The sequence below is a fragment of the Phascolarctos cinereus genome, unplaced genomic scaffold (genome assembly GCF_003287225.1).
Source record: "Phascolarctos cinereus isolate Bilbo 61053 unplaced genomic scaffold, phaCin_HiC Scaffold_4;HRSCAF=312, whole genome shotgun sequence".
Classification (NCBI taxonomy): Eukaryota; Metazoa; Chordata; class Mammalia; order Diprotodontia; family Phascolarctidae; genus Phascolarctos; species Phascolarctos cinereus.
The window spans coordinates 463,139,820-463,158,086 of NW_027555847.1; the positions used below are offsets into that span (position 1 = coordinate 463,139,820).

The following is an 18,267-nucleotide window of genomic DNA, read 5'->3' on the forward strand; positions in this document are numbered from 1 at the left end:
TACTTTGCTATATAAAAAAGAATGATGAATACAGAGAAGCATGGAAGGACTTACCTGAACTGATACAAGGCAAAGTAAGCAGAACCAAGATAATAATATACACAATGGCTACAACAATGTAAAGCAGTAGGTCAAATTCAAATAGAAATTAGAGCCACTAAAATGTAGTGACTAAACCCTGTGGGCCACATATTGAGTTAGTGTTATGTAATATTACCTATTGATGTAATATTAATTAATTAATGTAATATTACCCATTACCTATATTTTATTGCATTTTTATTTGTTAAATATTTTCCAACGTTTTAATCTTGTTCAGGGTTCCTCCCCTACCTAGTGTGTTGTAGGCAAATTGTTTGACACCTCTGATGGAAAGGAAATGACAACACCCACAAATTCAAAAGTGAAAGTTGCCAAATTACGAAGAACAAGCATGGGTCCAAATACGATTTATGAGAAGACACCTTCTCTGCTCTTTTGCAGAGCTGTAGGGTCCATGGGTGTAGAAAAATGTATGTGTGTTTAGATTTTTTTCAGTATATTGATCACTTTTGCCAATTGTTTGTTCTCTTGTTGCTCTTTTTTTTCTTTTCTTATTAAACATACTCTTTGTCATATAGGATGGCTCTCTGGAAGTGAGGATATGAGGGATACAGAGGGAAATGTAGGCGATGTGAAAACAAAAGATAGCAATACGAATTTATTTTTTTTTTAATCTGAATACAACAAAAAACTATGTGGCCTAACAATTTCATAAGAATTTTAATTGACAGAACAAGTATAACTAGTTGAAGGAACCATTAAGACTTGGATAGAGGTTTTCAAACTCCATTTTCACAAGTTGAAATATTTTAATGCTGAAAAAGAATAATGTGACTAATTATTCCATTTACTGTTATAAAATCATAATTGGTTTGGCAGTGTGTGAAAGTGGGATCCACATTTCTCAGGTGTGTATGTAGTGAGAGGGCTGTCATATGATGAAAGTGAATTGGGCCTCAATCAGAAGATTTTGGTTTGAGTGCTGGCTCTACCACTTACTAATGGGTCTCTGAAGACCCTTCTTCCATTTTTGAATATCAGCTTTTCTATTTAATAATGATAACAAATAGCTCACAGTTACATAGAGCTTGAAAGTTGACAAAACATTTTAAAAATCTCATTTGTTCATACTACAAGTGTGTTATTGGGCAAGTCACTTAACCTCCTGGGCCTTTGTTTCCTGTCTTTAAAATGAAAGGATCTAACATGAAGAATGATAAGAGTCTTTCCAGCTCTAAAAATTCTATGGTCCTTATATGACTTCACCTTTCTGGAATCTATATTCCTATCTATAAAAGATGGAGATAATACTTCACAGGGCTGCACAGTAAAGCATTGTAAAGATAACAGCTCTTCTTCTTCCTACCTGTATATTGAAAGATCTAAATTGCTGAATATAATGAATGAGGGACAAAACAGTACAAAGCAAGAGTTGCTGCTGAAAGATCATTGCATTTTAGAGTAGGAGGACTTGAGTCCAAAGATCAGCCTTTGCTGTTTACTATCTGTGTGTCCCAGGTAGGACAAGTTGGTTATTCTACTTGAGTTTCTGGTTCCTCATCTGTAAAATAAGGTAGTTGTACTACATTACTTATCCAGTTCTGAAACTGTGATCTATGAAGCAAATTAATTTAAAAAAAAAGATTTTAATACATTTTAGGAGTAGCCTATTACTAATTATTTAAACGAGCTCTCATTCCTTGATTAGCTGGGTAAAAATCTCAAAGAATTGCCTAAGCTAAATATTTTGACATACAATTCAGTTGTAAGATTCTAACACTGTTGAAAGTAGAGAGAACATTTATAAACTATTTGCCATTATCTCTAATCAAGGAAAAGCCCATTAAACAATAGATAGCAATAAGTAAACCATAGAATTCCAATGTGGATTGTTAGAAAGCAATATTTAAAAGGAAATATTATTTATTGATTTCTTAATTGTCATTTGTGTATATTACAGAATCACAGAATGTGAGAGCTGGAAGGGAACTTTAAGATCTGGTAGATCAATCTCTCTCATTTTAAGCTGAGGATCCTGGAGGTTAAGTAGCTTGGAGGTAACAAAGCTCTTTATTAAGTATTAGAGCTGTGACTTGAACCCAAGATTTCCTGTTCCTTGTACTGCTCTTTCCACCATATCATCGGTTGTAGCATATAGATTCACAGTTTAATTTTTTAATTGTACTGCTTATATAGTGAATAAGACATAATGTCTACTAAATATTATACCTTCTTCGTATAACTAAACTACTCATTAATAAATTAGGTCCTTTTTAGGTTTCGTTAGCTATTTTTGACCACTAGCTTATGACTTGATGTACTAAAGCAATAACTTCTACAGCATTGGTTTGAGAGATTTAATATAGCTTACCAATCAGAATACTTGCAAATAGCTTAGCTTCAGCTGATTCCCAATCAACAAGTAGTTATTTTTAGAAGAATGGTAGTTACTATGATATTGGTAGAGTCATATTAAATTGTTTGCTTTGTTGTTTATGGAAAGAGAAAAGCTCTAGGTGAGATTTTAGCATTATAGATACTTTTTAAACAGATCTATAATCTTATAGTCATTGAAAAAGGCAATTGGAACAGGATAGTTAAAAGTGTATTTAGCTATGAAAGAAAGACTGATGGCTTAAAGTCTTTTTTAAAAAATTTTATTTTGAATTCCAGATGTGCTTCTTTTTTTGTGTGTGTACGTGTCTTATAAAAATTGATAATCACCACAGAAATAACTTGGTATATTGTGGGCAGAATGTTTCTCCTCTACTTATTTCTAAAGTAAGACAAAGAGTATAAATGAGAATTTTGATATCTTATTTCCTGTTTCTTTTTGTATTGAAATGAATTGAGATAATTGTATTTACTTTGAAATAGGTTGGAATTCAATTTAAATGGCCTACAGCATTTCTGTCCTGATTATGATTCATTTACATATTATTAAATATATTCATACTTTCACTTTTGTAAAGAAATTTCATCTAGATTTAGATTTATGGAAATGGTAAATCAAAAACATTGGTGCCCCCTAGTGGGCAAAAAAGCTTTGGAAAGCAAAGTTTAGTTACTAACTCTGAATATACACATAAATATATACTCATATTAAATAAGTCCATGTCTATATGTGGACAATATATACTACACATATACATGGGAATATATATGTATATGTATGTGTGTGTGTCTGTGTGTGCGTATATATATATATATAGTATATATATGTAATATATATTATATATATATTATATATATATATATAGTATATATATGTAATATATATTATATATATATATATATAATGTATATATATATATATAATTTACTAATTTCCATTAAAGTTTCACATATAATACTTTATTTGTCTTAAAATTATTTATTGAAAAATAGTTACCTCACAACTAAGGAAATGTTAAGGAAAAGAATAATTTCTGTATAATTTAAACTATTATGATTTTAATAAATCTATAAAAATTTACAAAACTTGGTTTATTCTTGGTTTCTTTTGAGCCTAAAAAATAAAATAGCATTCTGATAAGCTGCAGATAATCAGCTAAGTGTAGTGGAAAAAGCACTTGGGCACTTGATCTAGTTCTATTGTCTGAGGACCTAGATGCAAATAGTGGCTCTGGTATTTAATACTCTTGTGACCTTGGAGAAGTCCTAAATCTCTCTAGGCTTCTGTTCTCCCACTAAAATCAGAGGAATGTCTTACATGACTTTTAAGTTTTCTTCAAGTCTTATATCTATGATCCTGTTATACATACATATGGATATCTATGTCCAAAACAGAATTCATTCTTTCCCCCAAAACTTTCCTCTCTTCTGAACTTTTCCCTTACTGTCATACTCCTCTCAGGCTCCCAGGCTATCTGTGTCCATTTCTTCTCCATGTGTCAGTTTCCATTCACTCTTCATAACCAAACAGCTGTCCAACCCTGCTGCTTCTACCTTCACAACATCTCTTTTATGCGTCCCTTCCTCTCCTTCACAGACCCAGCACCTTAGCCTCCACATCTCCCCCTAGACCAGGGGTGAGGAGCCTGTGGCCTTGAGGCCACATATGACCGTCTAGGTCAGGGTTGCATGTGGCCTCAAGGTCACAGGTTCTCCACCTCTGCCCCAGACTATTGCAATAACCTTCTGGTTGACCAGTCTGAAATCTGCTCCTACTCCAGCCCATCCTTCATTCAACTGCTAAAGTGATTTTTCTAAAAGACAGGTCTTACCACACCATGCCCCTTCTCTATTATCACCAGTCACCAGGGTTACATACAAAAAGATCTGTCTGGAATTTAAAACCATTCACAACCTATTCCCTTCCTACCTTTTAGTCTTCTTAAATTTTATTTCTTTCCACATACATGACAATGCATCAAAATTGGATTTACTGTTCATCATTTAAGGCTTCATCTCCTGACTCTGGGAAGCTAGGTGACACAATGGATAGAGTACCTGACCTGGAATCAGGAAGACTCATCATCCTGAGTTCAAACCTGGCTTCAGACATTTGGTAACAGTGTAACCCTGGGCCAGTCACTTAACCCTGTCTGCCTCAGTTTCCTCATATGTAAAATGAGCTGGAGAAGGAAATGACAAACCACTCCAGTGTTGTTGCCAAGAAAACCCCAAAAGGGGTCATGAAGAGTTGACAGGACTGAACAAGAACTTCTACTCTGAGCCTTTTCACCAGTTGTCTTCCATGTTTTTAATGTTCTCCATCTTTACTTCTACCTCTCGGCTTTCCTGACTTCCTTCAAGAGTTAACTCAAATCTGCCCTTTTACAGGAGGCACTCCCCCACCCTATGCCTTCCATTTAGTACATAGTTATTTGCATGTTTTCTGTTGTTTTTGTTCAGGAATTTCAATCATTTCTGATCAACTACAAACCTGGTTCTCTATCCACTGCCCCATCTAGCTGCCACATATCATCTATCTTCATTATAATGTGAGTTCCTTGAGGTCAGAGATGATTTTTTTTCTTTCTTTCTTTATATCTTCTGCCCTTAGCACAATGCCTACTACATAGTAAGTATTTAATAAATTCTTGTTAACTGACTTATTAGGAAGAAGAGGTATAAATATGTCATAAAATTCCCCACTGTGGATATAAATGAGTGGCTAGAATTGATTTTGAATTTGTAACAATCTCTGTCAAATGATTGATTGGCCACAAACAAACAACATACGTACATACACAAATACATACATACAAATGAATAAAAAAAAAACAATTTTGGAAGAGAAGAAACTGCCATGAGACTAGTCCTTGGGCAAGTGGTTAGGGTCAGAGTTGGGTTTTTTCAGGTTATATGTCAGTAGGAGTTTTGAGGAGTGCTCACCAGAATAATGAGGAGAGAAGGGAAAGATTATGATTATACCAGAGTAGCAGCATAATATAGAAACAACAGTTGGTGAATGCCACATCTACAGTTCCCTTCTGTAAGACCATGAGAAATGACCTACTTTGGAATGGGCAAGCTGGGAGGTGCCTATGAGCTTAGGCTTCCCCAAGAGCAGGAGAACAGAGAGAAACAAACCAGTTGGGAGTAACTAAGGACTGATCCTACCCTGGCTCAGCCTTTGTGTTTTCTTATATTTATTCTCTTAAAGAATATATTTGCTGGATTTAAAAATAGTTGACTTGTGTTCAAGTCTGTCCTTATGTTACTGGGGGCACAATAGGAGCCAGACAAGAGTGCAACCTTTCCTAGAATTGGGTTGGGAGCACCACCTGCAGCCCATTGTTGAGAGTTTTGCTCTCTAACTGGGAACATAAGCATGAGGTATTCCATAAAACTACCCCTCTAAGTGTAGAATCACTATGATATTGGGCTCTATTAAAGAAATCTACCTCATAGATGTAAGTCAAGGTTATATATGTATGAATTTTCTTCCTGATCTTATACTAAAGCAGGGATCTGTACATTGATAGTAAGTTGGAAACAGATCAACTTATCATTCTGTCAATAATTCGATAATACATTAAACACTAACTGCCTTCTGCTCCTAAGGAATAATGACATTGCTTATATAGTTTTGCTCAAGTTACCTTTAAAGCCTTATGGCAGAGAATAAATAACATAATGTTTTAATGGATTTTCTCCTCCAAACAGCACCACCCTTAGCTCTTTTCATTTTCCCCATAATGATATAGAGCTGATGAGTACCTTATCTTCGTCACCAAGACTGGAAAGGCAGGGAACCAATACGATATATTTAAGACACCACCCCTCCTGTCTTCCCTTCCCCCTTATGATTTTATGAACGTAGGGAAGTCTGAGCATTGAAATTCCTTTAGAGCACCAACTCAGATCAACAACTACTCATAATAGTCTTGAATAGTCCATCCCCAGAAGTCAAGATGTGTGTTCAGCCATGGGCTTGGAGCAGCCCAGAGCCTGCATGGCAGCAGTGGTTTTGGGGGTCCTGAGTAGATCTTCCCAAGCTAGAATGAGGACCTAGGGCAGCATTAAGGCCCCGCAGATGATACAAGTAACTGGAGCAGTGAAGAACCTGAAGACTTAGGGTCAGGCCCAACAGACTCTTCCTACCAGGACCCTGAGCAAGAAGAAGTGGAGCTGGCACCAGTAAAAGGCATTGAAGATGCTGTTACTGACGTCCAGGAGTATAGCCAGGCACTAGGGCTGCACCTGCCTGACCCTTCTGTGGAGAGTGAAGATGAGGAAGAGGAGGGAGCTGTAGCACTAGGCAGCAGAAGCTCCATACCCAAGGACCCAGAACATGTAGAGTTGGTGGAATGGACAATGTCAGAGTGTCTGCCTGCCCCAAGAGGCCTTGCTTGGGCCCAGGGGATTTCAGATGCTCAGTGGGAGGATGTGGTACAGAAGGCTCGACAAGCAATCTCTTCATGGCAGTGACTACCACTGAGACAGACTCATCTCTTTTGTCCCCAATTACCAACCTAGTACTGCCTCGCTGCACAACTGGATAAATGCCTGGTCCTAAATTATTTGTTCCTCTTATTCCCTTCTACATCACAGGCAAACTACGACTTCTCTCCAGAGATCTACTTTATTCAATTCTGTACATATGGGAACATCTGTCCAAGCCCAATTCACCTTAGCATGTTATACTTTGTAGAGAGAATAATGCACTCAATGTACACAGCCAGCATTTTTTTTAATTTTCAAAAAATAGCATCCTGGGGCACTATGAAGATTAGTGACTTGCCCACTGTCCAACAACCATCATGTGTTAGAGGCAGGAATTGAAGAGAAGTCTTTTAAGATCCACAGTCATATCACTATCTTCTATACCAAGACACGGCTCAAGTTTCAGAAACTTGGTGTATGTCCTTGGCATCTAAGGAGCCAATAAGATAATGGTGACATATATAAGATAATGAATAAATGTAATGTTATCTAAATTGACATAGCATTTAACAAGCATTTTTAATCTTTACCATCCAATCTTTAATAACTTTAAAGTAAAGGTTATAATGTTCCTTTTTTAAATATGTAGGTATGTATGTACTTCCTCTGTACAGGGCCTTACTGTTACACTATAATGCTACATAGTAAATTTTAAAACCTTATGATATTTCATCTGAGAGACACAAAGTCAGAGGAGCACAAAGACAGACAGAGCCAGAGATAAAGGCAGAAACAGATAGACTGACATAGGACACAGAGACAAAGAGAGCCTGGATAATCTCTAATGTATCTTAAAGGCCTAATTTTGGATAAATTAGTATAACTTGGTAAAAATCCATATTAACAGGTAGGGATGGAGAGAAAGGTTCAAGTATTTATGGATTGCAAATAAAATAATGTGGTGAGTATAGTTTTAACTATTAATTGTAGTACCTTGAATAAACTTTAAAAAATGTTCAGGAGACAATCAGCAAGTCTAGACTTTGGAACAATTAACAAATATCATTCAAGTTCAAGTCAGGAAATCCATAAAGAAAGAGATTAAATACTTCTGTGCTTAGACACACACAGAGTCTCAGGCAATCTCAAAAATGGATTCATTGGCAATGCATAGCATAAACTCCTGAGAGTTAGAACCCACAGTTCTGCTATAGGTTGGACATTTTGGACATATAGAATTATCCAATTCATCCACATATATGGGCATGCACTTATTAGAAGTCGTTTATAGGAATACAATCCCAAGAACATAATCAAGCACAAAATAACCAAACTATGGAGGATTCACCAATGGGTATATAATTATATGTTTCATTTGCTCCTGGAGTAAGGGTAAAGGTAATTTATTTCTCAACTTGGGGTTTATTCTAATTTCTGATGAGTATTTAATAGTCAAATTTAAGTATGCCGTACTTCTCTCTTATCATGTGTGTATGTATGCTTGTAATGCTAAAGGAACAAATGGGAATTATGAAGGAAGCAAAAATTCATTTCTAGTGGCTTGGTTGTAATAGTGTAAAAACTTTAGAAAATGACAGTATTTACAATGCCAAACATAGCAATATAAATGGGAAAAGAACCGCCTGACAGGAAAGAATGATCAGGTAACATAAGTCATAAGTTATATTTTAGCCTTTAATCTTTAATTCACACTGGCTTAGTTCTGCAATAATTTTGACTGGCATTTTTATAATATATGCCAAGGGTATGTATTAATCACCTTACTTCTCAAAGTACTTAAAGGTTTATATTTGGGTATGAAATATTATAAACTTGTAATACTTCTTGTGAAACTAATTATATTTTTAACTTTTAAAGATTTTGTGTGTTCTTTCCTTTTAAGTGTAGGAGAATTATAATCAGAATGTCACATTAAGTTTAGGTTTTACACAAACTTTTTATTTTGCTAGAATCTCTTAGAATATTCAACTACAGATATAATTTCCACATAAACTTCTTTTGTCAATACACTTGCAAAGAACTTAAATATAAAACTGATTTACCCCTTTCTCTTGCACTTTTAGAAGTAGCAACACCTACCCCAGAAAGAATAATACCAACAGGAAAAAACTTGATATTTTTAGTGCCATTTTTTTTTACCAAATTATTTCACCAAATAAGACACATATCTGCTCCATAATGTATAGTCTTAGTGCATTTCCTGGTGGAGAGATTAATTGGCCCTTAATGTCACTTGCAGTTTGAGATGACAAAACCCCTCAGAGCTGGGACAAGCTATTGAATAGCTGTGAGGATCCTGGACTTTAGCTTAACTGATTCAGCTAAAAGAATATAGCACTGCTTTAGAGCCCAAGAAATAGTATTTGAGTACATCAGACTATAGAGAAGAGGTTCTACCCAGAAGGTGAGTGTTGGTGAACCAAAGATATCAAGGCCTATGAACTAGTCGTGGTGATCATAGGCATATGAGCTTCTTTATTTATGGGCTACCCTTCTAAGGGGCAAACTCACCCTTCTGGGAATGTGTTCCCTTTCTTCCCCATGGACTCTGGAGAGAAAGAGACAGAGAGAGAGAGAGAGAGAGACAGAGAGAGAGAGAGTGTGTGTGTGCATATACCAGAAGAGGCTCAGGAGCCAGAGTTGTGAGTAGTAGACATATAGTTTTCCCCCAACATAGTTATGGGACTGGGAGTGAGTCGCAGAAGTGCAGCAGCTACCTCTGTTTAGGAAAACCCCTTTGCCTGCCACTGTTAGTACATTTGGGATGAGGGAGTCAGCCCAAAGGAAGAAAATGAAAGAGGAAGGGCAGCTACAGCGCTCATACACATGTGCTATATCACATCTATTTCTATGCCCATCCTACCTTAGGATAGTTTTCCAATAATATTTCATCTAATAAAGATCTAAACTTCTTAGATCATTACAAGCTCAATATAAGCTTACAATATCATCCATTGACAATAAAAAAGCAAATGTAATTTTTTTAGAATATTTCAATAGACCATTAATACCCCAATCAGAAAAGATCATGTTTCTTCTGCCATAATCAAGCTTGATCATTTTAAATAAAGGTTAAGTGACTTGTCCAGGGTCACCCAATTAGTGTGTGAGGCCAGCTTTGAATTCAAGTCTTCCTGACTCCAAGTTCAACACTATTCACTATACAATTTAGCTGTTATCTAGATCAGGAAAAATAATTATCCTTCTGGCATGATCAGGCTGTATAGCTTATTGAATATAATGATTGGAATCACATTTTCAGGGACACTGAAAAATTAGAATGAATACAGGGGAGGATTACCAGGAAGAGAAAGGGCCTAAAATTCTTTCCAATAGATTGATCCAGACAGAATTGATTGACAAAGAAAAATCTATCCAGAACACATTCTCACCTCCCTAAATGTGCTTTGAGACATCTTGGCATCTTTTTAACTTCACTAGACTGAGCATCATCAACAATTCTGGCAGTAGTCACTCCAGACCTGTTATTTGCTGATACTTGTGGCCTGGAAGCAAATATTCAAGAAGCTAAGCAGTTTTCCATGGATCACTCACAGAGAGGAAGGGCCTGAAAAAAAACCAAAACTTTGCCAGAGAAATATGACACATAGCTTCAGGTTTTCTCCTTGGACCCAAAACCTAGAACCAAGTTTTGATGTTTTGAAAGTGTATTGTCCAATAATTTATTGCTCTATAATGAATGAGTAATCAAATGAATGAAAAAAATCAAGCTATTCCAATGTATAAAGCATTGCACTATGCAATACAGTCGCTACCCTAGAGATGTTCACATTTTAATGGGCAGACAAAACAAATAGAAGGCTCTAGCCATAATTCCAACATCTCCTTTGGAAGAAAATTTAAATTGTTGTGTTAATTTTGTATTAAGTTGCTAAACTAAAACAGTATATAATAAGCATGATGCCATCTAATCTCTTGTATGGATATTTAATGCTTAGATTTATAATAGGTCACATTTATTTCCCTGAGAATTTCATCTATGACACCAATGAGACCTAAGGAAAATTAAATGGGGATAGTGTTATTGATTATGAGCCTTCAAAATGCAGGGAATCTGAGCTGAATGTATTCTCTGGACAGGTGGCAGTAAGAAGCTCAACAGATTTTTGGATATTTAGTTTATGCAAAGTAGATAAAAATTGGACAAAATGAAGGAAATTCTTACCAAACATAACCTCAAAAAAAGTGGCATTGCTGTTACTTTGACTGAGTTTCCTTTGGGGACTTTTCACAAATAATGACAATCTGTAAGTAACAGTCACACTATTATCTATGGTACCATCTACCTATCCACCCATTTACTTTACTTCAACGTTATGTATCTCCTATGCAGAAGGCACTGTGCACGTGCTTGGAATAATAAATGATGGTGATGATGATGATAATTTTCATAATAATAATTACAATAAATAGCATCTGCCTTCAAGGAGCTAATAGCATTATATAACATATGTAGCTATCAATGATAAGAATCTCTGCTTGGAATATTAATGTCTTTAACAATGATACCCTACCAGTCAAGCCACATAATTGACTGTGTTTTCATCCCTTCTAAAATCTCCCATGATTCCCCCTCCTTAACTCTTTTAGATGAGAAAAGGGCATTCACCTAGAGCTCCCTTGTCTACCCTCCTTCTCAGCTCACATCACCCAGATGCCTTCTGCCACTATCTCCTTCAGTCATGTCTCATATGAAAAGGTGACCTTTCTCCTTGTCAAGGCTAAAACTTCTACATGAGCAAATGATCCCATTCCACCCCACTTTCTTTAGAAGATTACCCTCTCTATTATTCCTACTTGCACTCATCTTCAACCTCTTTCCTTGTGTACTGGCTGTTTCTCTACTATCTATAAACATACTCATGTCTCCTTAATCCTCCAAACATCCTCACTTGATCCATACATCCTATTTACCTATCAGCCCATACTTCTCACTTTTGTGGCTAAACTCCTAAAGAAGGCCATCTATGATAGGTACCTACATTTCCTTTTCTCTCACTCTCTTCTTAACTCTCTCCAGTCTGGCTTCCGACCTCATCACTGAACCAATACTGCTTTCTTCAAAGTTACTAATGATCTTTCAATTGCCAAATATAATAGCATTTTCTCAATCTTCATCCCTCTCGACCTCTCTGCAGTCTTTGACATTGTCAACACTCTCTTCTCCTTGATAAATTTTTCTCTCTAGCTTTTTGTGACACTACTTTTCTCCTGGTTCTTCTACCTGACACACTCTCCTCATCTAGGTCACAAATCCTAACCATAGGGCTCTGTCTTGGGCCCTTTTCTCTTTTCCTGTATGCTATTTCACTTGGTGATCTCATCAGCCCCCATGTATTCAAATAATATTACTCTGTTGATGATCATCAAATTTACTTATCCAGTCCAAACCTCTCTGCTGACCTCCAGTCTCACATCTCTAACTGCCTATTAAACTTCTCAAACTGACTGTCCTGTAGACATCTTAAACACAATATGTCCAAAACTATAATCCTTCCTTCCCCTTTTCCAAACTTCCACACTATTTTTAAGGACACTGCTAGACTCTCAATCACCCAGGATCAGAATCTAGGTGTCATCTTCAATTCTTCGTTCTGTCTCATCCCCACCACATCCAATCTATTTTGTCTTCTTAAGGTCTCTTACACATGGTCCCTTTTTTCTTTTGATTCTGACACCATTTTGGTACAGGAGAGGATCTCCTCATACTTGGACTACTGAAATAGTCTGTTGGTTAATGTCCCTGCCACAAGTTTCTCCCTATTCCAGTACATCCTCCACCCAATTGTCAAAGTGATCAATCTTCCTAAAGGGCGGTCTGATATTATCACCCTCCTGCTCAACATACTCCAGTAGCTCACTCTCACCTCTAGGATCAAATATAAAATCCTCTGTTTGACATTCAAAGCCTTTCATTACCTGCCCCCTCCCTACCTTTCTAGTCTTCTTATACCTTACACTCCCCCATGTATTTTGCAATACACTGACACTAGGGTCCTTGTTGTTCACAGAGCAGAAAACATTCCACATCCCTTCTTCAGGCATTTTCACTTGCTGCTCTCTATGCCTTGAATTATCTCCCCCCTCATCTCTGCCTCTTGGTTTCTCAATTTCCTTCAGGTATCATCTGAAGTTCTTCTTTTGCAGGATATATTTCCCTATTCCCTCTTATTTCTAGTGCCTTCCCTCTGTTAATTATTTCCAATGGATCCTGTACATAGATTATTTATACATAATTGTTTGCATGTTCTCTTCCCATTAGACTGTGAGATCCTTGAGAACAAGGACTTTCTTTTCACTTTATTTGTATCCCTAGTGCTTATCAAAGTACCCAGTACATAGCAGGTGTTTAATAAATGTTTATTTACTGACCCACGCAGTAATTGCAAGTGAGATAAGTACAATGGAAAGTTCACTGGCTCTGGAGACAGAGGTCCTGGGTTCAAATCCCACCTCTGATACTACCTGTGTGACCTTAGTCACATTAACCTACCTTGGCCTCAAGTTTCTTATCTACATGTTTAGAAGGCTGGAGTAGAGGGACTCTTGAGTCCATATTAACTCTAACTCTTTGATCCTATGAACCACAATTAGACCAGATTGAAACATTTTCAAAGATTGAGACTTGTGCATAGTATTAGGAACTCAATTAATATTTGTGGGAGAAATAGAGGAAGGAATAAAGAGCAGAGGGTGGGAGGAAAGAAGGAGAAATAAAGATTATTAAGAAATAGTACCACACTGATTGGTCTGGCATGCAGCTCAGAAAGTAAGGCTCCTTTGGAGTAGTTATTAGACAGAAGGTAAACTAACACACAGTTATAAACTTTGTGGACTATTAAAAATGCTACAAATTTCAACTTAAAGGAGAACATTTTTCTCTCATATAAAAAATACCAAATCTGAATAGTGATGATAATAACATAACAATACTATAGATTTTGTTCAGAATGACCAATTTGATTGCAGCAATACTAACTCTTAGCAATTATTTGTGTGGAGTAAAATTGAATTCATTTTGGGTTTAGTGAAGAGCTTAGGTGGCTACACAAAAGGCTTAGTGTTAATCAGCCATAAAAAGTTAATTTCTATGTTCCTAGAGAAGGTAGAATCCTTCTAAATTCTCAGTGTTGGAATTAAAGTGCATCCTAAAACAAGAAGGCATCGATTTTAAATGTAACTAACGTACTATCAAGCTATAATTTTAGAAACTGTTATATGCCTATTATAGCAGTGTAATTATATATAATCACACAGATATAGGTACAGATATATAATGTTAAGGATAAATGTTTTTAGTGACTAAGGACTACCAAAAAAAGAGAGCTGGAGAATAAATTTGTCGGTGTTTCTCCAAGACCACAAAAGGGATAGAGACTATATCTGGGTGCTGGATATCAGAATTCTGTAGAAGACCAGAGATAAATTTCCAAGGTTTAGCACAACACTAGGGTAATATCCCAAGAAACAGGCCAACTTTATTCTGCTTCCAGAATTGCAACTTCTAACTTTTCTTGGTTACTATTGATACCAGAAAAAAGGTGGCCTGAAAAGTGGGCCTGAGCATTCCTGTTATGGAAAAGTAGCTTGGTTGTTCAATAGAATTCAATGCAGGCTAATGAATTGTCATCTTATTTTATTTGAGTTTTGTTAGTGTGAAACAGTTCCTGCAACATCGAGTCATTCCCAGATTAAGAGATAACGGTGATAATCTTGAGCTCATACAGCATCATGAAGAGTGAATGATCAATCAGAACTTTTCTCCCTTTTCCATCTCTGATCTGACAAAATGGAAGCAGTTCCCTATTTCCAAAACTATAGTAATTTATTTTATTTGGCAATTTGGAAATGTAAAAATTGATTTCTATCATCCATTTCACAAACATTTGATTTTAGAAGATAATTTTGATTACAATCTCTAGTTAAGAAAAGCTGGAATAACTCAACCCTTTTTTTTAACTGTATAAAAACCCAATAGAAGCATGCTGCTAATAGAGCTTGAGAAAAATTAAAAAGCAGCTGTTGTTTGTGATCTCTGAAGTAGAGTCTTTGTGTGCTGCATTGTCAGATTAGAAGGTCTGCCTGTTGGGGTAGCAGGAAAATGGTGCACACTCATGATGACTGTGTGAGGTTGGATTGGATTTGTCCCTATTAGCTTGGGGGATGCCACCTGACCACAGATGTGCAATGGTGTGATGCTGATGAGTTCTGACAATCATTGTATCAAAGCTAAACGTCAGGTTCTTATTAGAGTTTACATGGTTGAGTGTATTTGGGCATTTAGTAAAATTCATGCTGAGGATCATGAGGCCATTGGGAAATATGAGGATGCGTAGGAGATAGTAACATCAAAGGATGTGCACATACCAGGAAGTTAAGTGGAACCATTAAATTAATTTAAGATGTTTTCATTAAATGACCTTGAGTCAGAATGTGATCAGAATCACAGCTAACAATGAGTTGATTCATCTATGTGCATGGTAAATCTGAATATTTTTATTTTTTTATTTTAATATTTTTGGAGAGTAACCAGATTCAAAGGAGGTTAGGTAGTTCAGACCCTAAAGCACTGGACCTGGAGTCTGGAAAACTTGAGTTCAAATCTGGCCTTGGATACTTACTAAGAAATGGAGTAAGAAGAAGAATAAGCATTTATTAAGCACCTACAATATGCTAGGCACTGTGCTAAGCACTTTGCAAATATTATCTCATTTGAGTTTCACAACATTTCTATAAGGTAGTCCATGCCATGATCCCCATTTTATAGTTGAAGTCACTGAGGCAAATACAGATAAGTGATTTGTGCAGTGTCACATGGCTGGTAGGTGACTGAGGCTGGATTTGAACTTAGGTCTTCTGACTCCAGGCCCAGAGGTCTATCCACTGCACTACCCATCTGCCTTAAGCTATTAGCTCTATAACTTTAGGCAAGTTACTTATCTTATGTTGGCCTGAATTTCTTTATCTGTAAGTTGGATATAATAATAGAACATACTTCCTAATGTTGTTATGAGGAAAAAATGGAATAATATTTGTAAAGCACATTGCAAACCTTAAAATTCTATAAAATGATATGATTATATATTACAATATGGTAACTAATATGACTACATATTACTATATGATTACTATTATTGAAAATATTGAATCTTCACTGGATTACTAAAGTCCTCTGATGCCTCAGTAAAATGTAAGCTGTGATGGATGTGACCTCTGCAAAGGGCCTGTATGGCAAACTCATGGGCCAGACAAGCTTAGATTGGAGAAGTGCTTCAGCAGGTTGGCTCAGGGGTGGCTAATTTTGGGGCGTTAGCAATGGTTGAAGACTAACTCTTTATTTGCAAAGCAGGTATGTGCTGATTATGAAATCATGAATGCCTAGAGAACTCTACAGAATAGAAGAGAAGTAGGGTGAGGTAACACCCCTGAGAAGGGGTGGGCTAAAGAAGAGGTAGAGACAAAAAATAGGTAAATGCTTACCTTAGATGAGGTTAAAAACAAACATATCAACAAACAGATTATCCTAAATAGGAACCCTAATTAATACATATTAATTACTACAGCCTTCCACCTATCCTTGTAGATACCTTCTGTTATTCAGGGATCTCTAAAAGAAAAAAAGACTTTGTAATGCTTTATAGCACTCTTTATCAGGTTCAGTCTTTCAACTTACAGTTAATAACAGTATGTTTTTAATATTGTTAATTTGTTCATATGAAGATTTTTCAATGAGGGCTTATAAGTTTTCATTTTTGTATCTTCTTGGAATTATATTTTTGGTAAAAATATTCACAATTTATTCTAAAAAGGATCAGTTAGTTTATCTAAGAATCAATATATTCCACATAAATTGGTACTATCCAATGTCTGTGCCATGTTTAATTGTTAAAAGCTGTACAAATAATGAGGCAAATAGAGTATACTCTATACCAAACCTCATAGAAACAAATTTATTAAAATATGTAAACAAATTATTGAATCAAAAATTCTATTGACTATGCCTTCACAAAGGATACTTTGACTCTCTGGAACAGGTTAAAAATTTGAACACTGACATTTTTTGGCATAATTATTTCATTTTCAGTGAATGTCTCTTAGAAATCTACATTTCTGTCCTTAAAAAATGCCGAAACTTATGTATTTTGTACAATTCTGGGCGTTTTTCTTGCTGTATGTCTAAAGTTCTTTTTCTTTGACCTATAAGAATGTCTTCATAGTGGCTTACACAATATTCCATTTAGAAAAAAATGAATAGGGAATTGTATTTTATTAGCAAGAGGCAAAGATTATGTAAGCATCAGGCTATCCAGGGCACATATTTTGAATGAATGAAAATGCCTAGTGATGAATGTGAGGGGTGATGTAAATTATCCTTTTAGTCAGTGAAAAACTCTGTAAAGTAACCTCATACCCACTACTTAGTAGATTAATTGCCCTCTTCTCCTGACTATAACTTTCTGTTCTTGAGTACATCACCTTCTTCCCTATTCTTTTCACTACAAGTAAGCTGAAATCTGATTCACTTATACTTTATTCATGCATGACTTTGCACTTTCTTTTATCCATGCTTTCCTTCCTAATTAGTATCTCTTTTCAAATTCTTGAAGCAAATGCTGCCTTAAAAACAACAATAGCAGCAACCAAATCTATCACAAAACAAAACAAACCACCAACTTACTGCATCTGACCTATACAATGCTGCACTGAAACTTCAATATAAAATGGACCTCAGTGTAATTTCTGGATAACTATCCTATTGTATGCACTTTATTTAGAATCAGAGGACCTGGGTTTAAATCCTGATTGTTATTTTCCAGCTGTGGAATCTTAAGTAAGATACTTAATTTATCTGAGCCTCCATTTCCTCTATGGACTAAATACCTTTAAGGCCCCTCCAACTCTAAAAACTCTATGATATCTCTCCCATCATCTGTTTTGAACAACTTGACTCAACATTCCTACTTGCACAAGGAACTTTACAAAATTGTGTTCTGTTTGGTAAAGCAAATAAATGTGGCAGCGTAACATCGTGTCTTGTTATTAATATGGTGTTGGTATTTTTCTATATACCATTTTTTCTTAAATGCACATATAAATAAACTCACTCTTGCCAGTAAAGTGGGCTAGCAGAGAATAATACTTTGGAGAATGTCTGAGCACCTTTTTGAATAGGGGATCCTGAGACATTAATCAGATATTTGAACCCAACTTTTTAACCTTTGCAAAAATCGCCTGATCTCCAGGGCCTCTCCTAGAGGCGAGGAAAAAAAAAAGAACTGCTTCCTTAGGAGGGGAGGAAAATGTTGAAAACAACTTGGACTTCTACTATTTCAAGTACATGCTAGTAGA

At 36.0% G+C, this 18,267-nt stretch overlaps 1 protein-coding gene and 1 pseudogene across 1 annotated transcript in view; one reads left to right on the top strand and one right to left on the bottom strand.

The window, feature by feature from the left end:
- CUNH8orf34 (chromosome unknown C8orf34 homolog) overlaps window positions 1-18,267 on the bottom strand; it is a 364,057-nt gene that overhangs the window by 173,852 nt on the left and 171,938 nt on the right. The window lies entirely within an intron of this gene.
- On the top strand, window positions 6,419-6,921 carry LOC110219013 (male-enhanced antigen 1 pseudogene; annotated as a pseudogene).